General features: G+C 34.7%; 1 pseudogene; it reads left to right on the top strand.

The window, feature by feature from the left end:
- The first annotated feature begins 227 nt into the window (after positions 1-227).
- LOC139782779 (odorant receptor 63a-like) lies at positions 228-6,034 on the top strand (annotated as a pseudogene).
- Positions 6,035-10,661: the final 4,627 nt, after the last annotated feature.

Consider the following 10,661-nt stretch of genomic DNA (forward strand, 5'->3'; position numbering starts at 1 on the left):
TATACAGAGATCTATATATATCTATATATAGATCTATAGTTTCCTAGCTTTGAGGTCCACGCGCTAGCTTTGAGGCCCGCGCGAAGCGCGGGCCGAAACGCTAGTAATCATATATGGACCCATATATAATTTTATATATAGAGACAAAATTCATATATAATCATATATAATCATATATATTTATATATAATTATATATAATTATATATAATCTTTTTTTCCCGGGACTATTTCTTCCTGCTGAGGAAATACTTTCACTTACGTTTGAAAATAGTTTATAATTTTATTATAATTCCTATATGAGATGTGACTGACGTGTTGCAAACTATGCGGTACGTAATGCAGAGGCAACGTCCTATATCGATTAATTTAATATACATAGGTACTCCACGACTCGTATGACAATCCGGTATTACCGTAATCACACCGTTTTTCTTGTCTATGTCACTTTTTTCTTATACTATACTATATATTTAACAAGGAGAGCTCGCGACGGTACATTTGCACAAAAACCTGTGACATGAATTCGAACATAGAAAAATACTATACCATCAACAAATTCTTTATGTTGCGGATCGGTGGTTGGCCGTATCAGAGTAAAGTAATTAAAATATTGGTACCGTGTGTCTTTTATCAGTAGTGCAGTATTCTGTTTTCTTAGTTGAGGTAATGTGTCGTATTAATTATGCAAGCAGTAGTGCAAATGTATTAGTGAATAATCTGTTGAAAAATATTGCTGGATGGAATTCAATTTCTTTTCTTAAAAAAAGAGAGAGAAAGAGAGAAAGAAATAGGTTTGTGACACACTTGCACTTTAATGTTGCCAATACAGTTATTGATTTTTATAGGGGCTTCTATTATACGACACTTGAGGTGATATAGATATTGCCGTTGAATGTACAATTACCATTACTCCTGTTTTAGCTTCTAACATAAAGTTAATTAATATCGTTATAAATAATGGCAAAGTGAGTTGTCATCAATCAATATCAGTAATATGTATTTATTATTAATACTTTCTTTGCATTGTTAATCAGTTTCAACAACTATTGCAACTTATGAACGATCATTGGGAACTTTTTAATAGTGATAATGAGCGTCATATCTTGAGATATTATGCTAATATCGGCCGTAAAGTAACGAGTTATTTTGCAGGTACAGGAATAATTAGTTTTTAAATCTTTGATAAATATATCGATAAAGGACTCAGTTCCTATGACCTTGACCTTGACATATATTAGGTCACATCACATATAGAGGTCACCCTCCTGAGTAACCTTCAAAGGATTTTAGCCGTCGCTCGTTCTTTATTAAAAAATTATTAACAAAAGAAGTTTGAAAAATATAATAGTTTATTCTCAGTAAGTGTACTGAAAGACATAAATGACTAAATATAATAATAATATTAAGAGAAATAAGACCGTTATAATACTTCTGTGAAGTTAGCACCGCAATTTTGGAATTTTGATATAATTGTTCTGTTAGTTGGATCGAGAAATTTTTAATTTCGAAAATTTTTTTGGGAAATCTAAAGTTTTCTTTGGAGTTCTGCATGGGTAGCACCTCAAGAGTTCTGAAGATTATCATTATGAATCATATCGCTTAAAACAAAATTGAAAGAGTTCTCGTCGATTCTGTTAGCTGGATCGAGAAATTGAATCATGAATAAAAAATCGGCACCCCAAAACTTCAAACTGTTGTTTTTTGGGTTAAATCGCTAGAACTATTTTTCTTACCTATCAGGAACTCTAGAACTCTTTGGGGAAGAGCCAGAACTCCATCAATTATATCAAAATTCCAAAATTGCGGTGCTAACTTCACAGAGGTCGTTATGATTACAATCAAATTAGTATAAAACTGCTATTTACGATCCGAGCTTGGATCTTAGTAGTCTAATACTATTTCTGTGTGTATATTAGGGTGGAGCGAAAAAAATTTTTTTTGAATTTTATAACGCTACTAGGCGGAAAAGATGCGAATATGTCTAAAACTAATATCTGTAAAATTTCAACTTGATCGGAGCTCATCTTCTGCCTCCAACTTTTTTTTGAAAATTTTACTAACTGTAGGGTGAAGCGAAAAAAAATTTTTTTGAATTTTATAACGCCACTAGGCGGAAAAGATGCGAATATGTCTAAAACTAATATCTGTAAAATTTCAACTTGATCGGAGCTCATCTTCTGCCCCCAACTTTTTTTTGAAAATTTTACTAAGAGCAAAATTTTGAAAATTAAATAAAGACGCAGTTAAAAATTTTTTGGAAGTTTTGACTCTATTTTCATCAACAATCCACAAATCTTGATAACAATAACAATATTGTTACAATATTGTATGATTCGGGTCAATCAGTGATTTTTTAAAATGATTAGCCCTTGCCTTTAATTCTTCCTTGGATCCAAGTGTAGAAACCAATCGTAATAAAGAATTATTAAGCGCTCATTGAGCTGTTTTATCCGCTGAAGAACCAGCCATTGGAACTCACTTCTTCCACGGTAAGAAATTCAACTAACGCCCTTGTTTGTTACGCATATCTGAAACACACACTAGTTCGATATGCTCGTATGACACACTCACGTAAATAATCACAACATTCAACGTAGTGCAACTAGAGACTTTAAATAACAACTCAGTGAAACGCAAAATTTTCTATGGCGCCAGATTCAAAAGAAAAAAAATTAGGAGGCATTACTTTCATCCAACCTTCGTATATGTCAAGGTGAATCATAGGAGCTGGGTCCCCCTATTCGACTATATTTACCAAATCTTCTCTTAATTAAAATTTATTTTTTCAAAGTCTGAAATTTTACGTATTTTTATAAAATTCTTATAAAATTATAAAATATCTAAGCCAAAAAAAAAACATTCTTTGACATTTGATACAGTTGATAAGCCAAATATATGTTTTTTTTTGCAGTATACTTTACCGTATTTTTAATATTTTATTTGCTAATTCCATTGATACCAAGAATCTTGGATATTGTAATTCCGCTGAATGAGTCACGGCCATTGGCATATGTATATCTGGCTGAATACAAAGTGGACAAAGAGAAGTATTATTACCCAATCATATTCCACACCTACGTTACAAGTATAACTACAATAACAATTTTGTTCACTATCGATACCACGTATATAGTATGTGTGTTGCATGCTTGCGGTCTATTTACAGCTATCAGGTGAGTAAAATTAAATACAAGATCTTATTCCTTCTATCTTTTACAAATATGTTTTTAAGAGAGAATTTACAATTTACTCATTTTTGAACAAATAAAGAATATATCGGTATACAAAAATTGCGCGCTAATTTATAATGTTGCATTTCAAAGCCAGTGTCTTGAAAACATTACTGGCGAGGCAGACATTAAAATCGACGATGGCGAGAAAATACATACAGAGACGCATTATCATCTAGAAATTTTCATGGAGAAACACGGTTCTGCCGGGAATAGTTACTGTAAATTAATGACGTGCTTGAAAAAACATCAACTTACATTAGAGTCTGTACCACGTGAAATTCTGTCGTCCATAATAACAGTGGCTTTAAAAATTTTAATGAAATGGCTTAATCGTTTAATCTAACACTCATTCGATCATTTATATTAAATCATTTTATCCGATCTCCTTTCTAGACATGCTCAGATACTGGACTCCATGTTCACTCACGTGACATTTCTTCTTCTATTTCTGAATGTGCTGCTTTTGAGTGTGATGGGAATACAAGTAAGGGTCTAAGAAGCACATGTGTCTGCACGGAAAAAAATGATGTATTAACAGCATCATTTTTTGTATCAACAGCATCAGTGTTATTGAGATAAAATTTATTGATGCAACATCAATATTAATGAACAAAAAACATCAGATAATTGTTTTTATAATTTAAATATTTGGTCCAATAATATCCAATTGAATTAACTATTTATGCTTGTGGCAGCCAGTGACGTCAACTTTATTTTTTTTCCGTGTGTAAAAAATATTAGTTTATGACGGAATATTTAAATTTTGCAGCTTATCAATAACCTGGAGCACACTGAAGAGGTAATAAGATACGTTTTTGTAACTTGTGCTGTGTTTACTCATCTCGTATGTATGTGTATTCCTGGACAATTGCTAATAGATCGGAGCACAGAAATTTTCAACAAAGCGTGAGGATACAATTTTTTAGTTCCTTAACTTTTCTTAGATGTGTGTGAAAATAAGAAGAATTTTTAAGATGTTGCGGTATTTAATTTCATAATATTCTTCCAACATTTTTAGTCAAATTTTTGAAGTTTTTCTGACTTTTTCAAGATAATTTTCAAAAAAAATTTTAGAGAAATGTCTCTCGATAGTATTAAATTTTCTATTGTTTTTGCAAAGTTATAATTTTATAATGCCAATTAATGTTGAAATAAATGCTAGTTGATGTTGAAATCCAGGTTACATGTCTAAATATCCCGGGCATAATATCCCGCGACAAAATATCCCGGTCTTATTATCCCTGCGACAAAACATCCCGCGACAATATATCCCATGACAAAATATCTCCTGGCAAAATATCTCATGACAAAATATCCCAATTCACGCGAAACGAGGTGCCACATGGGTTTAAAACTTTCCACGCGTGAAAAGTGTATGCGTGGAAGCAGTGGGTTCCGCCCCCCTGCGGGAGGCTCCACTATTATTAAACTAGACACATAGTGTGCCTTCAAAGTACATGCGTGGGCTTTCCACGCGTGGGAAGTTGTAAACCCATGTGGCACCTCGTTTCGCGTGGGAAGTGTATGTGTGGAGGCAGTAGGTTCCGCCCCCCTGCGGGGTGCTCCACTATTATTAAACTAGACACATAGTGTGCCTTCAAAGTACATGCGTGGACTTTCCACGCATCCCAAGGATGCAGAAATATATTCAAATTTAAACATATGCACAAAAACTTATAATTTAGTAGAACAATAATAACAGTTACATACATAAATACACATTAATCATAGAAATACAAATATATATCGCCTCATACTACAACGTTCTGACCAATATCGTGTAAACAGCATCAGTATTTTCACGATGCACACCATAAATAAAACCATAAAGCACTAATTGTCGCTTCCCCTTTTGACTACTTACAAATTTCAAAGGCATCGCACACCTGACCGCACAATCCTAACAGATGTAACTGACTGACAACCGTATCGCAAGTAACATCCAGACATATATTCACTAGTACACGTTCCTTATTATTATTTATAACCGAATGTCAGGATAGGGATATCGAGGCGTTCGGCGCTCTACCTCAGGTACGGCGCGCACAATACAATCCACGCACAGTTCGTGAGAACAAATCATGTGTTACTTTGTCGCGTTATTTGTGTATTTATATTTGTACTTCAATGATTAATGTGTATTTATGTATGTAACCGTTATTTCTGCATCCTTGGGATATTTTGTCACGAGATATTTTGCCAGGGGATATTTTGCCAGGGGATATTTTGTCATGGGATATTTTGCAAGGGGATATTTTGTCATGGGATATATTGTCGCGGGATGTTTTGTCGCAGGGATAATAAGACCGGGATATTTTGTCGCGGGATATTATATCCGGGATATTTAGACGTGACACCGAAATCCAAGTTAACTGTGATATTCAAAAAAGTTTTTTCGAAACAGCGAATCTTTAAACGGCAATGCACTTGTTGTTTCTTTCTAATACACGTCATGGAAATTTACCGCATATAATTATAAATAACTCATATTATCGATATAAAATAAATTATATTGTCTGTTAGGTACAGTTCAAGATGGTATGCATTTTCCATAAAAAGTAGAATATTATTAAGGGTACTTCTTTATAAAAGTCTCGTTCCACGTACGCTCACGGCTGGAAAGATGTTCGTTATGTCCATGACTATGTGCAGTTCGGTACGTTTAATTTATATACGGAAAAAATATCTTTTATGATTTATTTACATAACATATACTTACATATTGTAACAATGGCATTCAATTTTAAGGTGTTGCAAACTGCCATGTCGTATTTCACGGCCTTTTTATCCGTAAGATAAAAAGAAGATATTGCAATTATGTATATTATCGAAAAGTTATCGTATTAGAAAAGTTATCGTATTTAGAAAAGTCATTAGCAGTCATTGTGTTTTTTTTATTAAAGATGTATTTGTCATAATAAAACGACATATTTAAAAAATACGAATAATATATGTGTACTTTCTGTTCGAAAAAACTGTAGAAAAAGATTTTTTAGTTACAAATAAAAAGTTATAGAAAATGTTTTGTATACATATTATACAGGGTATCTAATAAGTAACCGACTAACTGAAAGGTGATGGTAGATTGGATCCAATTGAAAAGAAAAGTCATGTATCATTTTAACTCAATCATCTGAGCGAATGAGTGCATGAGAAGCGATAGACCGATTGGTAGGTATAACGTAAAATGGCTCAGTTGGTAGATCTCTTAACAACGGTGAGCATCATCTGATGATAGCGAGAGGTGGACCATAGTTTTTCGACACGCGGTCGTATCACGCGTCGCTCGCCGCTTGCCGCTCGCTACGTGACTCCTCTTCTCGCTATCAGATAATGCTCATCTACTAGCTGCTTCTCATCCCTGGCGAAAATAAGAAGCCTTATAGAGCGTTGACAAACGTTTGGTGAGGGTTTTCTGAGCGTTTATACGCTTTCAAACGTTGTAAGAACACTTACACAACGCTGTTGGGTTGTAAACGCTTTCGGAACGCTTATCAAACGCTGTATAAAACGTTTCGTGAAAATTCTGTAATGCTAAGCCAACGCTTTTCAGAGAACGCTTAGTGAACGCTGATACAACTTCGTATAGAGAGTTTGCTGTCAGACTTTACAAACGTTTATCAAACGCTTTTCCCAACGCCGTAAGACAAGCGTTTTCCCTTTGCTCAGCAAATGCTCTTCTAATGCGGCGAATTGTAGGGCGTTTGTGCAAACGGTTTGAGAACGCTTAAGAAACGCTTTATCCGGCGCCGTAAGACAAGCGTTTTCCTTCCGTTCAACAAACGTTCTTCTAACAATGCCGCTAGGCGGCGCATCTTTCTCGCATTTAAAATACATCCAGCCGCGTATATAAGCAGACCCTCTGCGAGGCGAAAAGCAGATTTTAACATTTAACGCTCTTTCCGCCGTTTCTTCTAACGACAAGAGTAAACGCCTGTTAAACGCTCAATAGAGGCTGCACGCAGTTTCCAATGATGAAAGCAAACGCTTTCGACTTATTAACAGAGGATCTCTAAATGTTTTAGGCCCGGTCTACAATGGATGTATTGTAGGTCGTAAGTCGTAAGAATTGGCCAATCACAGTTAATTATTCTTTGACCGCAAGAAGAACCCTAAAGCGATGCAATTTCCGCTTTTCAAACGCTTTTCAAACGGATTACTGGCCGTTTTCAAACGCTCAACAAACTCCCGTAAACGCTGTGCAAACGCTGTGAAAATGCTGTGCAAACTTTCAAAACGCTTTACAAACGTCTTTCAAACGCTAAAGCGTTGCAATTTCTGCTTTTTAAACGTTTTACTGACCGATTCTAAACGCTCAACAAACTCCCGCAAACGCTCACGTAAACGCTTAACAAACGCTTATGAAACTTTCTATTTTCGCCAGGGATGCGCTCATTCGCTCAGACCTTTGAATTAATTACTCAATAACTATTGCGAATTTTGCAAAATGGTATATGACTTTTCTTTTCAGTTTGACTCAATCTATCATTACCTTTCGATTGATCAGTTAGACTTGTTAGACACCCTGTAAATATATTCATTGATGTGCGTAAACCTAGTATTTTCCTTCACCTTGTAAAAGATTCATAATTTTAATGTATCTCACATAATTTTCCCTCATATGCCCGAAAGTCTGTAACGAGCTGTTATGACGCGAAGGCGGTGTTCCTTATCGATCGATTAAATAACTACCTTTTACTGTAAAAATAAAACGTTTTTAAACGTTTCCTGACAACCTGCAATCATCATAACGTACGATATATTGTTTTTGCTATTGTCGCTCGATCTATTTTCCTACAATTTTTTTCAAATTTAACAAGAATGAGGCACAACTTTTTCATTTAAAAGTTGCATATATGCGACATTGACCGATGTACTACACGAGAAATAAATCTTTTGTCGTAAATCGCGACAGCCGAAGATATTCTATCATGTTTCCAATAAAAGGGGTCCCTGATTTAAAAATCCAATAAAACTGGGGATATATGAAAAGCGTCTTAAGAAATAATGCGTCATTTTTGGCGCATAAACGATGAACTTTTGCAAATATAAAGTTGTTTATTATTGCTGTTGCAAAAGATATTTGTAACCTTATAATAAATGTTAGTTAACGTCTCATTTTAAGAATATTCATAGTCAGATCTTATATATAAGATCGTCTTAAGTTTATCTTTTGATACTCCGTAGCCAATGAAACGAGTCGTTCAGCATCTAAAGATAAACTTAAGACGATCTTAAATATAAGATCTGACTATAAATACCGGCCTGTTACCTTTTATCGAAACATATCTTTATATGTTTACCACGTCCTGCATGTTTCTTTAAAAACCCAGAGACATTTGACGCGTTAATCGATACGGTGTCTTCGCGCACTTCGTGACACTGAGAATATGAAATAATAATACGAGGTATCTTCAAAGCTTTAAAACATACAGAGATATTATTACAAATTCTATTTATTCGTACGGTTTTTTCTAGCTAAGGCGTGTATTTTATATTGATGTCGCTGCCATACGGCGCACCTTTAAGTATATTCCCAAAGAACGAGCTTTTAACGGAATACTAAAGAAGCTGTTGAGAAAGAGAAAGAGAGAGAGAGAGAGAGAGAGAGAGAGAGAGAGAGACCGGGTGAGAAAGATACTGCTCTAGCGAGACGAATATATTTACGGATTCCTATTCTCTATAACACACACAAAGCCATAGATTTCTTTGACACGCGGTATTTCAAGATTAACAAGTTCTTCCTATCTTTCACCGGCCTGTGGCCGTATCAAAAACCTTTTATGAAACTTTTAACTCGGTCGTTCGCTATATTTGGCTTTACGACAATGTTAATACCGCAGGTAATTCGCTGAATAACAGTGATATTAGAGTTAACGAATCTAAAGAGAACGAAAATATAAATCAAGTTCTAAAAGTTTAACATATACTAATTCAAATAATAGTCATGCCCTTTCTGTGTCATAGAAGCAATCGTCTACTGCGAGTTTACGCTTAAATCCGAGTATTTGTGAAATATTTTGTAAATTCAAAAATCCAACCTAAGTGGTAGCTTTATTTCTCCTTCACAAAATTATGTTACCTAACTTAACTCAAGTGACATGTATTTCAAAAAAAGATGTGAAATCTTTAAATTAAATTGCGCCAATTGCAAAGAGAATATGTATATTGCTTTGAAAAATAATTGTTGTGCAACTACACGGAGAGAATTTTTCATTATTTTTTACCGCAAAAAACACTACAAGTTTTATCATGTTTGGTAATAAGCTTGGGACATCTTGGTAACCTATCAAATATTATCGGTAATGGTAGGAATTTTTAAAATATACGAAAGACATTTTACAAACAACGTAATAAAAATTACTAAGCAGATTGTAAAGTATTCTGAGGCAAAATTTTTACAATGTGCTTCGTAAAATGTACAAATATTTAGTGAAGTTTTCCTTACTGTAAAGTAAATGCTTTGATTGCATAATTATGTTGTATAATGTAATTTATGTGTATCTTTATTAGAGCTCGGAATACCCGGGTACCCGGTCCGCTCGTCCGATATCCGGGCGGTTGTATACGGATCTCAAAAGGTTCTACGGGTACATACCCGGATAATTCGTAACTATAACGTTTATTATGATCTGTCAGGCCCCGGGTGGTCCCTTTATATGCAGGTTGATGTTGGAAATGAAACACGAGCAACAGTACCGGCGATGCGGCGCCTAGCGGCGTCGCGCCGAAGTAGCCGCCGGTACTACAGCTACCGCTGAGTTACCGCGCGGGCGTGTGTCTCAAGTGGCGTAGACCGCCACATTATGCAATCAAAGCATTTACTTACAGTAAGGAAAACTTCTGACGTGATAATCCTCTTCTAAACACGGTCGTGCTTCTAAAACACTATTGCTTTCGACGCACTTCAGACCGTTCTTTATCCGCTTTCTTGTGACTTCTTGTTTATTCGAGTTGATGTAACGTAGCTACACGACGAATAACGACGACGAGACCCGAACGACGACAATAGTCGATAAACATCGGATACAGCCGATAAATTTACCATGCTGCATGTTGAAATTATCATGAGGACTAAGCCAGAGTGAAAATATTCTGCTACATTGTAAAATTTATACAAAAATATTTTATATGTTTATCACTACTTGGCATTTATTTTATTTAACACATTAAAAAATCATAAGTTTTTAAGATATTTTACAATTATGGAAATTTTACTATATATTTTAATAAAATTAACCAAACATATTTTATCTCTTATTGTGATAGATATTAATATTTTTTATGTAGTAGATAAGAAACTCTTATAAAATTCTTTGAAATACCATGTTGTCCCACGATTGTCATGATTTTCAGGGTAAATTCCAAGAGAAAATTCTTTCCGTGTACTTTTAAAAAATAAAACCCAAGTGGTATCTTTGTGTTC

Source organism: Temnothorax nylanderi, unplaced genomic scaffold (genome assembly GCF_030848795.1).
Source record: "Temnothorax nylanderi isolate EJ_2023f unplaced genomic scaffold, tnyl_v1.0 TNYL_tig0439_pilon, whole genome shotgun sequence".
Lineage (NCBI taxonomy): Eukaryota > Metazoa > Arthropoda > Insecta > Hymenoptera > Formicidae > Temnothorax > Temnothorax nylanderi.